A 14,995-nucleotide genomic window follows, 5' to 3' on the forward strand; every position below is an offset into this window, starting at 1 on the left:
CTTAGAAACTTTGCTCCTCACAAAGAAAAGTTTTGAGAATATCAAAGTTAAATCCTTTTCAACAATCAAAATTAATTAAACTGAATAATCACTAATATGATCTGCAAAAACAAAACACGATAACAGTTAAATTACCGCTGAAGTAAGTTTGCTTCAATATGCACTGTACGTCAATTTAATATAACCAAAAATTCAAATTTCCTCTGATTTGTTGTTAGCTTTTCCAAACTCTTTTTATGCTGATAGTCACGTGGGTTTACATGTCAAGTTTTCATCTCTGATTGCTGGTCGATAAATTTGTCGACAAAAGGTGAACAATTTTCCATAACGTCCCTTTTCAATGTAAATTTGATGTCATGGGAGGTTTGTTAACCATGTAGAAGTTTTGTCGAATAGTAGAGTAGTAAAAACAGGTTGATTCGCAAAGCAATTCAGTTAGAACGCAATACAGTTAAGTCGCAGTGTTGTGTTGTTTTGCTCGATTTTGAGATAATTCTTGTTTCAGTTTCATTTTGAGTATGGCAATTGCGTGCCAATGATAGTTACGAAATACTAATTTTGGCAAAAGTGAACAAATCAATATGGCTGTTAAAAAGTATAGCATTAAGTTTTGCTTGTCATGCTATTCTAACTTCACTACTTGCAATGGCCGCGAGGCGCTATTCCATTTGGTTGTTGAACTAGTGAGCTGAGACACCACTTTGTTGGTTCAGTCAGGCCCATGAAGTCAAAAAAACATAGGGTTTAAAGCAACCCTGTGAACAATTAGAATGGTAACAGCTATGTTTTCACTTGGTCAATTAAAAACTTCAAATCCGTTTTCAACTGTTTACGTCCGTCATTTTTTTTCAAATATTGTCAAAAGTTGGGATATAGAAGACGAATCACCTGGGTTCTGTTTGCGCCAAATCTACCATTTGCGCCGTTGTGTTCTGTCTATGAAAACTATTTTTTAAGAAAAAAGTTCATGTTTTATTATTCATGTTACATTACGTGTTATAGTACAGGTTATAATTTTCGTTTTACAAAAGATTTTTAACAAGAAGTAGTCTTTTTTGCACTGCTAGAAAATGAATACATCAAAATACAAGTTTATCTGAGTCTCTTTCTCATGTTTCTCATCTGGAAAGTCTTGATTATTGTTCAATAAAATATAATAACGAAATCCTATCAATTCAAAACAGAAATATCCTTGAATTCTGACTAGTTGCCAATAGGCTTCAAAAAAGCGCATTCAAGTGATGCCTTGAAGCAGTTGAAAGATATAATTAACAAGAACACATTCTTCGAATATAACAATTTCCATCAAAATATCTTCAGTACAGGGCAAAGTAAAAAAAGCTCATAAACGATTGGAAAGAGTGCACGACAACGCAAACATGATGAGCCTGTGGCTTGCCCAGGTCGAGGTGACAGGCCGAAAGTTGATATGTCCAGGCCAAAATGAACGCACAAGGTGGCGTCGTGCGTTCAAAATTACACGGTTTGGAAGGAAAAATGAATTCACGGCGGTAGTCTTGACATAGACAACTTTGAACGCACGATTGACTGGAAATAGGCAATTTCCGTCTGGGAGGGTCTGGACATATCAACTTTCGGTCTGACTCCTCAACCTGGGTGTTATTGCTGTTTTAAACGGAATCTAGGTCGGTAGTCATCCGGGCTGAGGCAGATTTTGACTTTGGAGCTTGTCCCTGCAAATTCGAAAGCCACTAATATATATATATATACCTTTAACAATATACATCCCAAATATGGATTTTTAATTAGCTGATCATCAACGCACACCTCAAACTGGTTACCTGTGGCCAAACAAAGGGGCATTAGAATCATGACCTATACGTGACCACTGCGCGTCGGATAGATCAGAACTCTCTAGGTGTCGTGAAACATACAAATATATGAGCTAAAATGTGCTCTCATCGCTTTTCTCCCCCTCTCATTCATCTTGATATTTATTTTTGCTTCCTCTTGAATCGTTTCGTGATCTTATTTTGTACCTGTGCAATGACCAAGCAAGCAATGAACTGATAAAGTTTCAGCGAGCAAAATGTCAGTTAGGAAACTCGGTTAGACTATTGTACGAAATGTCATTATCTCCTATAACTTGAACGCTAGTCAGTCATATTATAAATAATAATTTCAAAGGTTTTCAATTTATAAGAAACAGCAGGACATCATTTTTCGTTTTCTCTGGCTGCTTTATTCTGATTAGACTGATTCCTAGATAAACGGATATTTCTAGGAATAAACGGATGTTTTTCTTCGCGCCCCACTTTTGCACTGATCCGAGAAAGATTGAATCCTTAATTTCGTTAATTTTTTAAACGTTTTTTTTTAAAATTCTTGAAAGGATCCAAATTCATAAACTTGTAGCTTTTCCAGCCTCGAGGAAGTTCGCGAAAATCAATATTTTACAAAATGAAGAGAGACTCCCTGATAGTTCATGTTTTAATGATGATATCTTATTTATCACTCGCTTGTTCTTCAGTTATTGTAAACAGCGCATTATGGCAATCAGAGCCCTCCTATCCAGTTCTTCTAATACCCGGAGACGGGGGCAGCAGGATCTACGCCAGACTAAACAGGTCTTCTACTCAACACTGGTTCTGTTCCAAAAAGACAGCTGACTGGTACACAATGTGGCTGAATTATGAGCCGTTTTTCATGCCACCGGAATTCACATGTTTGATGGACAACGCGCACCTGGTTTATGACGAAAAGACTGGCACTTATCATAATGTGCCGGGGTTTGAGACCAAAATGGACCCGATTGGTTCGCTGGATGGCAGCTCCTATTTGGGTAATACTAAGCCAAATAAGTGTGGAATAAAAGTGGACGAGAATTGGCACCGTTAACGTTTGGTGACTTGAGGTTTGGTTAAATTGGGGATTTGAACACAGTGCCAAAGTGGATTTCAACCCTAAGCCCACTTTTATTTCACAATTATTCCATCGTAATTCCACCACAGTAAAGATTGGATATCAGAGCGGAAGAATGGAAATCGCGGAACTTCATTTTAGTGCTCCTTAATTCTGAGTGACCCAGCGTTTTATTGCTATGATGTCTTATGCGAACTTAACTTAACTTAACTATCTCAGCGGAAGTGTTCTTTGAATACCCCAGTGATTGTGGAATTTTTACCGTGTAAGATCTGATAAGATCCTACACGCCAACAATTCCTCTTACAAGAACTTACACGATAAAAATTCTGTTAAGAGGATTTTTTATCGTGTAAGATCGTATAAGACATCTTATAAGATATACATTCCTCTTATCGTATAAGATATTCCTTCCTTCTTATCGTGTAAGAATTTATAGGAGGAATTTTTATCGTATAAGACCTTATAAGAGGAATTTTTATCGTGTAAGTTCTTATAAGAGGATTTTTCATCATATAAGATCTTATAAGAGGAATTTTATCGTATAAGATCTTATAGATCTTATTTTATCGTGTAGGATCTGATAAGAGGTTTTTTTAATCGTATAAGACCTTATAAGAAGATTTTCTATCGTGTAAGATCTGAGAAACGTCTTATCAGATCTGATAAGAAGATGCATCCTCTTACAATAAGATTTGTCAGAAATTTGTCAGATCTTACACGATAAAAATTCTGAGAACACTGGGGTCCACAGACCAGGGTGCCAATTTCCCTTCGAGAAAAAATTTTAACATCGGAATGAAATATTTTCCACCGCCAGATAAAAGTTATTTCCAGCTCTAACATTTAAATGCTTCCGATTTATTACAATGTTTTCACCCACAAAATTTAGGGAATGAGCGCTGAAAAATACTTTTTAAAAGCCTTTCCAATGTTTAAACCATCTTTTTACGATTGACGACACAACTTCGGTGATTAAAAATTTCCTGATTTTCAATTCAGATTTTTTGGCTTATTAAAATGGCTTAAAATGAGACTTGTTTCAGACGACTTGAAGATGGTCACATACTTTGGTAAAATTGTCAACCACTTGAAAAAGGAAAGAGGCTACACAAATGACACTCTGAAGGCGTACTCTTACGATTGGAGGTATGTTGAGTGTCCTAATCTACATTTCGACTTATGAAAAAACTTTAAAAGTGTGAAAGTCCAGTCACGCAGTATAGATCGAAAAGAAAATCCCATGCGTGAAAAAAGTCTTACTATATCATTTTATTTGTGTAGCCTGGTCTTAATTTCGTAGTCAAGCAAATGTCATTATGGTATGTGTTATTGTCAGTCGTTTCAGTTAGTTTTCCGTTAATCTTTCTGTACGGTGCACTGGATCAAAATTTGGGTGTCAAGAATTCGGAGTTGAGCGAGGCGGCTTGTTGTTTTTTTAAATGTTCGTCAGCAACTGTTGTCGATCTCCAACTGTTCTCTTTCGAGATATTGTGAGAATCTCGCAATGGACCGTTTTTTCAGTATCATGCAAAAGTCGGCCATCTTAGAAGAACATGCTATATAATTGTCCCTTTAGAAAATTCTTTGAAGATAATCATCTGTAGTGGAATACTGAATAAAATAACTGCATACAAACGTCTGCACTGAAATCACAGGAAACAAAAAAGGAAAATGTCAAAAGTTAACGAGCAGAAGATAAATTTGTATGGAAACAGAAGAAATTTAGCTGTTTTTTTGAAACCTTTTCTTCGATGGCGAAAAAAAATTGAGAACCACGGAGAGAAAAAACAAAAAACTTATATATACTGCTAGCATTCGGTAACAGAAACTAACGTTCTCTTTAAAAATGGAGTGACCTATTGAAATGAGTGATACGAAACGCAATAAATCATGCCAAGTTGCAAGATTTTGATAACTCTTGCAAAACTTGAAACATTTTGATAGATAAAATATTTTTCGAGCTCGTTGATAATATCGTGACAAAATCTTAGAAACGTAGGTCAAGTTTATTTCAAGGAACAACTTGTATAGATTTTTGAAATATCTTGGCCCATGAAAACCAGTTTCTGAAGCAACCAAGATTAAAAAAAAACATTTTCTTTCTGTATCAAATTTATTATTGAAAAATGCGGCAAATAATTAGAATCAGTTCCCGAGACTCCTTTGCTCACAAGTTCATTCAATATTCTTTTGGGCAATATGGACAGAAACAAAATTTTAAAACAATAGACTATATAGTATAAAAAGTCGCCTAGTTGTTATTAAGAGGTAATTTTGGATGATCGGCCCAGGATTAAAAAGGAAGGACCAAAGTGTCTCATGGTCAAACTACTAAATAGGATCAATTAAATCAAGGAAAACTTTCTATCTCTTCAAAAAACAAAAGGAGTTTTTAATAAAAAAAACCAGGTTGAGGTCCAGACCCAAATATGTGTCTGATCAGACTTTTCAGAACACAAATTAATCCTAATCAGCCTTTCCAGACCAAAGTTACCCTGATCAGACTTTCCAGACACAGAGGGTCTCTGATCAGACTTTTCAGAACAAAGACGTTCTGATCTGACAATTTCCAGACCATAGTCCAGACTCAAATTCATACCATTGCCCTGACCTTAATCAGACTATGATCAGACTCAATTGCGCTCGAAGAGGTTATGATCAGACCCAGTTGCGCTCAAAGCATTTATGGTCAGACCCAGTTGCGCTTGCAGCCATTTATGATCAGACTGAAGTGCGCTCAAAACCGGTTCTGATGAGACTCAAGTGCGCTCGAAAAAGTCTGATCAGAGAACGATTTGCTTATGAAAAAATCTGATAATTTTTCTATAAAATATTCTTTTCATAAAAACTGATGCTTGCTGTTTATAATTTATCTAAGGGAAACAATTATAAAGTTATTGTTAAAGAAAACGAAACCCAACTGTTGAGAACAAATTTTATTTAGTGAACCGTTTAGTGTATATTTTTGACACAATGGTTGAGTTGAGACAGCTTTCCATAAGAAACATCGTGGTCTCCAGTCAATCAAAGTTTCCTCTTAAGGAGACCGGCTTTTGCTATCAGCTGGACTTCTTTTTTCTGATTAAAGCTATTGGACTTTAGATGAGTTTCTGATCAGAACGCTGCTTTATTGTTGCCTCTTGGCAGAGCCAACATCTCTCAGTAAAAAACAAAAAAAAAGAAAAAAAGGCGCTCGAAATGGTCCCTGATCAGGCCCAAATACATTCGAAAACATTTCTGATCAGACCAACTTGCGCTCGAACTTTTTATGATCAGACTCAAGTTAGCTCGGATGCGCTTCCGATCAGATCCAATTGCGCTCGAAACGTTTTTGATCAGACTCAAGTGCGCTCGGATACGCCTATGATCAGACTTTTCAGACCAAATTGACCTCTGACCAGACCAACTCCAGACCATGGTTCAGACTGTAGTGCGCTCAAACTTCCGTCCAGACCCTGTAATTTCGGTCAGAGAAGACAAGGGTGTGCGCTCGATTGGGTCTGATTATAAATCAGTTTGGGTCTGCAACTCAACCTGGGTATAGAATAAACGTAAAACACAGATTCATCTGCGCTGACTATGGAATAAATACATGTTTTTGTACGCGTCCACTTCTTGTTTTGTTTCTTGTCAAAATTTGTTTTTATGTTTTTTCTGTTTGATTCGTTCAATCAGCTATATGATTTTCAACTGCTATCAAAATTCAAAAGAACTTGAATAATTGCACATAAAATATGTGGAATTTTATTTTAAAAAATGAGACAATTGTTGTTACTATTTCAATATTGTTCCTTGAACTGGTTTCCCAAAACAAATCATGTGTATTTCAGAAAATTTAGGTGTAGGTATTTTTTATAGTGTGTATTTATCAGCTGGTTTTCATCAGCTGAAACCAAACTGGGCTCCTTACGAATGATTTTCTGTATAAAGTGTGTTCTAGATACACATCGAGCTTGCATCAATTGAAAATTGTTATTATAATGGAAAAAGTAGACTCAGTTTTTTGTTAATAATCTATCAGGAGCTGATTTTTTATGATTCTTCATAAAGTTTGTTGTTTCCTGCTTAATTTGATAATTCAGGGCTATATTTTGGTTTAAAATTGTTTTCTATTTTTGCAAATTAGGAAACTCCAGCCTTTTCATGACTATCTGTTCTTGGTTATCTTAACATTGGTTTTTATACCCATGAAAATATCTTGATGTTATCTTGCCTTATCATATGGCAAGATTAAAAATCATACGGTGTGTTTTTTCTCAGGTGTAGCAAAATTTTGCTGTACTAGGTACAGTTAATTTCTTCAAACATCAGTTTACGTTTGAACGAGTTTTCAGTTTTTTTAAACCAAAACTATAAAAATTCTCGGTTCATAAGGTCATGCGTCTTTTTTGTCAGATACACACCAGTGAATACAAGGAAACAGAAGGTTGGTGAATTCGCGGTGATGAAACAACTAATTGAAGAACTGTATGTAAACAACTACAACCAGAGGGTGGTTGTTATCACTCACAGCCTAGGAGGAGTTCTCACACAAGCCTTCCTGGAATGTAAGTTATAAAAACAGGACATCAAAGTGTTTTACAGAAGTCTTTATAGGCGAAAATGGCCTCCTTGTTCGCTCTATCGAGTCTATCTTGTAATGCTAAACAAAACACCAAAAAATTTGAACATAAATCAATAAAAAGCATGAAAAAATTACCAAACCTATTTGAGGAAAAAAAACAACCCTGAAGTCAAAAAAGTACCAATTTAAACTCAAATTTCTCTACAAAGAGTTTTCATCTCCTCTCCTGATCATCAAAGAAGCAATTTTTCCCGCTAATCCTAAAATTGATACAATATGGACCATTCTTTTGTTTTTCTGCCCGCCAATAAAGACATCCAACAGGAATGAGATTTCAAAGACCGAGCATATTTAGTGAAAAAAATGTCAGTGAAATGCAATCTAGTCAAAAGCGATAACAACAGTCTTATTTTATGGGACAAATTTTTCGGATGTCAGTAAAACCATCCTCAGGCAATCGGAGAAACTTCATAGAAAAGGTCTGAAATGCAGACGTTCAAGCACATCTTAGTGATAAATAAAACATTGATTGTCTTCGATCTGTAAATGAAACCCCAATCTCATATTAACTTGTTTTGATAGACCTAATGATTCTAAACTGTGACAGGAAAACATCAACTTTGGCAGAAAAAAGTTTGGAAATGAGAAATGTTAATCCTAAAACTCAATCTTACAAGTAATTCTAGCAGAAAGGAATACTAAATTGAAGCTAATCAACAGGGCTACCGATCTATTTTTTTTCTACTGTTACAAAACACAACAGCTGGATGTCGTGCGCAATTTCCCATTTATAGTCCATTTTCAAGTCCTCCGAAACTCAAAAGAAAGGTAAGAGAAATTTTATTTGATTTAGCTAAGATGAATTTCAAATACAATGGGTGAACAGTGTTTGAGATAAACCAAATTCAAGCCTCTCTCGGGTATTACTCTGCTTGGCGAATTCAAAAAAATTCAAAGAAACCAACTTAATCAACCTAAAGCGATTGTAGAATTCTTTTACATGAAATCAAATGCAAATTGAGCAATCTCAAGGAGACTCGGGAAAAATATTTGTCATTTTTGAAGAGATCTCGGTATATTAGGGAAAATTTCGCCTTGGTATTTGAATAAACCTGCTTTTGCTTGCTGAAGGTTTGTCTCCAATTGCTTTGTTATCCGTGTTTTGCGCAGCGGAATATCTACAGCAAACAGATTTTCAAGACAAGTTGATCTCAAAATAAGAATCTTGATCGTGTTACTGATGAAGTAAAACATTCAGAAAATTTAACACTGCTCAAATGTGCCTAGAATGCAGCATCCTTTTTCACTATCTCGAAACGTTTTTTGCAATCTTGCAATGGAATGAAGAGTTCAGAATTTGATTTGAATTCAGTTTCAAAAAAGTCTGAGTTGATTGAAATATGCAAAATTTTAACAAACCTGGTCAGAATAACATGCAAGAACTCAAACTGCCACAAAAATTCACGATTTTACAATTAAATTTGTGAATAAATTATTCGACAGAGTTTTTCGGTGTCTCAAAAAAGCTCTGCAAAGTTGTTTTCAGTGGTTTTTTAGACGGAAAGCACATTGAAAAGCTTTTTCAACGGATTATAGCTTCAGATAATTAATAATCACTTATAAAAACCCATAATCTTTCAAAAGTAAGGCAAATACTTGAATCCAGATTTTTTTGTTCAATTAGAGTTGCGAAGCTTGCGAACAGTTAGATAGCCATTATATTTTCTGCCAATATTGGCTCTATGCAAGATTCTTAAGAAGTTCTCATTGTTTTGGATCATCTCGCAGGAATCTGGAAAGATTCGAATCACCAGAACATTTAAGAGCAAAGCATTTTTTTTGGAAAATAGCCCTCAGAGCAAAATATTCTTTCCTCACTTTCCGCATAAAATTTATCAGCTGAAGCGTCTTTTGCTGACTTTCTTAAAACAAAACAATTAGTTTATTTGTAATTTTTTTTAATTAGCTATGGTATACGGGTATTGTCTTTTTTGTCACTCCTATTCTGTTCACCCCATATAATTTAACCCTAATTTTTAACCCCTATATTATTGAACACGGCAATTGTCCAACACCTAGATTGTTTCATCCCGATTTCATTATTGCTATAAATGAGGATCATTAAACCTTGTTCAATCCTTATGAGTTCAACAACAGTGATCAAAACTGTGGTTATAACGTTGAGTGTCGAATAGAAGAATTATACCCCTCAGTCATTTCAGACCGTTTCTAGTCTCTATAATATTGGTTTTTAGTGGTCAAAAAGCTAAAGATTTTATTAATAAAACCACAAATAGAAAACCCTAAGAGTGAGGAAATAGAGGGAAAAAATTTTGATTTAGTGAAACAATAGCTAAGGCGGCAGTTTGTACCAAATTGTCCGTCTTCAGAAAAACTGCAACTTTTCAATTTAAAAATTCGCGTTCGCAATAAAAAACGCTGAATGCAGTGCCAGCAGTTAAAATGCCAGAGACTCCTATTAAAGGAGAAGTTGACTTACAATGACTTTCACCATTTTAAAACGTGCGCTTTTCGTGTCTCAAACAAGGTTAAGTGACTCGAAATTCAAAATTCCGTGGTTGTTTTGAAATTGTGACTTAATATCCCCAACCGCTTTCGATTCTCGATGAATGCCACGAGATCTCAGTGGCTTCAAGCAGAGTTACGTAACATTACTTATGCAAAATAGGTAAAGGTTTATCTTTTTATTGTTGATATAATCCACCCGGTTCAAAATCTGATAGCTAGAAATTGCTAAAAATGTAAAAATTGCGACTAAAGCGGTCAAGAGATGTAAGAATTGCATTTTTAAGCGTTGAATTCTATGAATACGGTAAAAAATTTTAAACTGCAAAGACGAGCAAATCTTCAGCGCTAAATTTATAAATACCTTAACCGCAGAAAATAATTCAAAAAAGATGTATGAATAGCACTTATTTCGTTGAGAGTGGTGAAAAAAATACTTCGTTGCAAAGCATCGCAAGTATGGAAGACATTCACCGCTACAATTGAAAAACTATCAACTTTTAAAAGATTTTTTGTGTAATACAACTTATAACGTTCACAAAAATGTATTTCGTTACAAGCTTCACCTCAAATGAGGTCAAAAGTCAAATGAACTGCCTTAATTGGAACAGGGAGTTTTTCAAACAATTTCAAATTCATGGCCAAACATCCCTTATGTATGGGAACTCTGAAATATCAAGAACTTTTGATTTCAGTTTTTTATCGGCGAATATTTCATTTTCACCGCTGAAAAAGGCAAATCTTGCAAAATTTTAATACATTAGTTTTCTATGACGCTTACTGCATCTGAATAAAAGTCACAAGAAATATCAAAGAAATACATGACAGATGGCGAAATGGAACAAAAAGTTGTTGACATGGAGGAGATGAGAGGTTCAAAACCGTTTAGAGGTGTTTCTTTTTCGTAAGAACTAAAAATTTCACGTCTAAAAACCGCAAGCAAATCTTACGAAAATTTACCGCTCTCTCTGCATTCTATGCTAAAATATGCAGATTTTCATTTGATATACTTTACATTTATTTGCCACTTATGTTTTGTTTCATTTCTATCAATCAGGTACGCTCTTGAATCGGATGGCAGAAAAGAGTTGCAAGTGCGAGTATATATAATTTATAAAAACAACTATTTGAGTAATGTGCTTTATCGATCATATAAAAACAAAAAATCTAAAAATCGTCTCTGCATCTATAAACCGGGTGTGAAATGGCACCTTCAAAAAAATCACCCACCGTTTTGTCCCAGATATGCCGAAATCCTGGAAAGATAAATATATCAAGAACTGGGTGTCGATTGCCACGCCTCTGTTTGGAGCAACCGCAGCTGTCGAATCCTTCGCAAGCGGCTACAATCTCGGTCAATTCATGATTCCCAACTTCAAACTCAGAAGGGGTCTCAGATCCTGGCCTTCGACTGCCTGGTTGCTTCCATGTGCTCTATATTGGGATTTAGAGCCAATTATTTTGACCCCTACACGGAACTACACAGCTTCTTGGGCTGACTTGGAGGCGTTTTTTCGATGATATTCACTGGCCCCGGGGAAAAATGATGTTTAGACAACTTCGATCATTTCTGCGTTTCAAACATCCTCAAGTCAACATAACATGCGTATATGGCTCGGGACAGAAAACACCAGCTCAGTTTCAGTAAATATAGATTTTTTTGAAACTTCTAGAACTTTCTTGAAATTTCTATTTCCGTAAAAACAGGCATAGGCTGTCTAACAGTCTAAGAGCAATATCAAATCAAGATAATTTTTTATTTAAGGAACAGAATTTTGCCTTTGAATGATTTCCAATTTAGAAATATCTGGAACAAATCGTAAAATGTTTTATTTCTCAACAAACCTTTTCATGTTTCATTTAACTGAGAATTGCTTATATCTTCAGCTACGCAGGGGGTCTACCTGATGACAAATATGACCCAGTCGTGTATTACGGAGACGGAGATGGGACAGTGAGCCTGAATTCCGCCAGAGGTTGTCTCAAGTGGAATAAGTGGAAAACGGAATATCACGTGACCGATTCTGACATGAAGAGTGTTCAACATGTGGATCTCTTGATCTACCAAGGCACTCTGGATTTACTGGACCAAGTTTTGGGATACGATCAATACTATTATGTCGATATATTTTGATTGTCCAAATTAGACTTCAATACAATTTTTGGATAAAATTAAGAGCAGCATGTCACCAGGGTTCCCTTCATTGACAAGCGCATTTAGCTGAAAACTCCCGGCTGCGAAATTAATTTTTAATTACCCGAGAGACATTTATATGAGTATATTTATCTCAAAGGTGTTCTTTCAATTCTGGCGAATAAACTTGTTGTCACTATATATCGAAGAAATTTATGAGAACTGAAAATATATACACTCGCCTTAATTTGGAGTATAATTAATGTTGATGGTTTTAAAAAACAAAGTCCTTTCATACTGTGTGGTTTATATGTTATTAAGTATAAATGTTAACAAATGAGTTCCGAGGTCTTCGATAATCGCACAAACCCCTAAAACCGAAGATAAGGTCCCAGACCGAAAACAGGCAAACTTCTGCGTAAAAATTGAGAACCAGGTGAGCCAAGTTGTTAGTCTGGAAGACATTTCAGACGGATTTTGTGTCTGGACAGTGTTAATTTTTGATTGCTGTGATCTGGCAGACGTCTCATTTTGGTCCGGTTGATCTGAGCAATATCAAAAAATCAGTTTTTTGATCGGTGCAAAATGTTGACATGTTTGGTCTAGTTAATGCCCACTTTTCTGTATAATGGAAATTGGCAGCGGCCATATTGCTCTTTTCTTAATCTGAACTATACACACATTGCAATCCGTTGTTTCGTCCTGTTTATTCGCGTGAGAAAATCTCGCTTATTGTGAGCATCTGTCGTGAGTAAATCTTGCTTACAAACACAAATTCTATTGGAGCATTTTAATTTTTTGATTATCTCAAAATCGAGAATCAATTTATATGATCGCATATTCACCATGCTAGTTTTTAATTTGTTCTTGGAGACGGGAAAAACTTAGCTTTAAATAATTCAAGAAAGTAAAACAAACATTACTTGACTTTGGGTTGACGGAAATGATTGATTTGTTCAAATGAATAATGGTAAATTGGTAGTGGTGGAAAGGAAATATAAAAGAACTAATAAAATTTCTGCGCAGCTCTATATATAAATCTTGTTTTTCTTTCGACCTAGCCACCTGCCAACTTTTTCAAATTTAGGTTTGTTTACCCTGGAAAATTTCTAGAATCCTCTTGATAAAAATAAAGCAATAATTAATTTATTAACGTCTGGTGAGACGTAATATCAAGATATCTGATTTTAATAAGAGTGAAAAGAACTTATGTAAGCTGATATATAAATGTGAAGTTCCGAAGAAGTTCGCTTACTAACATTGCAAAAAGACGCTATTCGGCCCTGAAATATCCGCCTGACAGAGATTGATGTAGGTGTTCAGCATTGATTTGTCTACTAAACTCTTTCGTGTAACAGTGGAAAATTGCCTATTATTTACCCAGATTTTTTCATCTTGCTTATGAAGCAGACTAAAATACGATGCGTATTCTCCATCATTCTCCACCAATCACAAACTCAGAAGACTATTCTCTTTTAATTATAGCATACACACTTAACTCCAGTAATTCTGCTAGGTAGATGGACTGCGTGTATACCGTTGACTCCCGTGCTGTATATCATTACCACCGTTACTATTGAAGTTTAATTTTTATTGAGATCTTATCGTTTATAGTTTTATGTGTCTGTCGTCAGAGAGAACTGGGTAAGTCCACTTCGCGCGCAAAAACAAGAAGTCCAAACTCTATACTCATTCAGGCTGGCTGTAAAAGGAGCCCTAATTAGAATCTGCTTCATTTAAACCCAATTTATTAGAACGTTTCCAGTGTTTCGTTTAATTGATACAAATTGGTTACTGCATTGAGTCATATCAAAATTTGCATCAACAATTAGGCACTGTAAACCAAAGATTTATAATTGTCTTTATGCGAAACAACTTTTCAGTTCAACCTAGGACTAGCGCTGATGGTTATCATGTAAGATCTTCCCGGAGGTTGGTGGCCAATCGGCGCTGGACCAGTCTAGATACATTCTGTTTGGCCAGTACTCTGTTCATGTCACTATTTATTCTGGCCACTCCGGTTAGTAATATTTACGGCATAGAAATATTAGGTTCAGCTTTACTACCACCAACAAGAACTATTTTATATGAGTTTCGAACTTCAGCTTGTGTGAATGTGACTTTTATTTTGCGTAGCAAGTCGTAATAACTAACCTAAATGCGTTTTTTAGGTGGCTATAAACTACAATTCAGCTAATGTATATGGAACATTGTACAGTAATATAATATTTAACAGTTGTATAGAATGAAATTTGACATTTTGATGCTCAGACCTAACTTGAGCACATGAAAAGTTCTCAGACTATGCGGGTGAAATTTAGCCTGAGCGAACACCAAAACCTCAATATAAACATAACGGAAAACTGCACACTAGGAAACCTAAAGTATTCTAGACAGACAACGTTTTGGAACTGAGTTAAGTTTTCACTCATGAAATGTGTTGATTCAGCGCTGAAATGCTTTGAGAATGAAGTCCGGGTTGTTAATCGAAATTTTAAGCTGTCAGAACTTGCAAAATTTTGAGTGAAAATATTGCAAGGCAGTGCATCGCCTATTAAGAAATTTATTAACCATTCGAATTCGACCCGAGAGATCATTGGCGAAAAAAATTTTAATAACAATGAATAAATATTAACGAAAATATGGACGAAAAAAAATTAATCAAGAAAAACTAAATTTACTTAACTTGAAATAAAGGACAATCTTCTAAGTTCATCTGATGCAGTCCGGTAATTAGGAGTATTTGCATGCAACAGTTAAATGTTATGCGAGCTGCTGAGTAAAACCCAAGACATTGCTTGTACTAGGGCGCTAGCGAACCGTTCAGAAAGTGCAAAAACAATGAAAAACAGTTTTCAGTGAAACTGTTGCTCATAATAGAAAAT

At 35.4% G+C, this 14,995-nt stretch overlaps 1 pseudogene; it reads left to right on the forward strand.

Moving 5' to 3' along the window:
• The first annotated feature begins 2,372 nt into the window (after nucleotides 1–2,372).
• LOC142357306 (lysosomal phospholipase A and acyltransferase-like) lies at nucleotides 2,373–12,294 on the forward strand (annotated as a pseudogene).
• Nucleotides 12,295–14,995: the final 2,701 nt, after the last annotated feature.

This window comes from Convolutriloba macropyga, unplaced genomic scaffold (assembly GCF_964194025.1).
Source record: "Convolutriloba macropyga unplaced genomic scaffold, txConMacr16.3 SCAFFOLD_2160, whole genome shotgun sequence".
NCBI classification, from domain to species: domain Eukaryota; kingdom Metazoa; phylum Xenacoelomorpha; order Acoela; family Convolutidae; genus Convolutriloba; species Convolutriloba macropyga.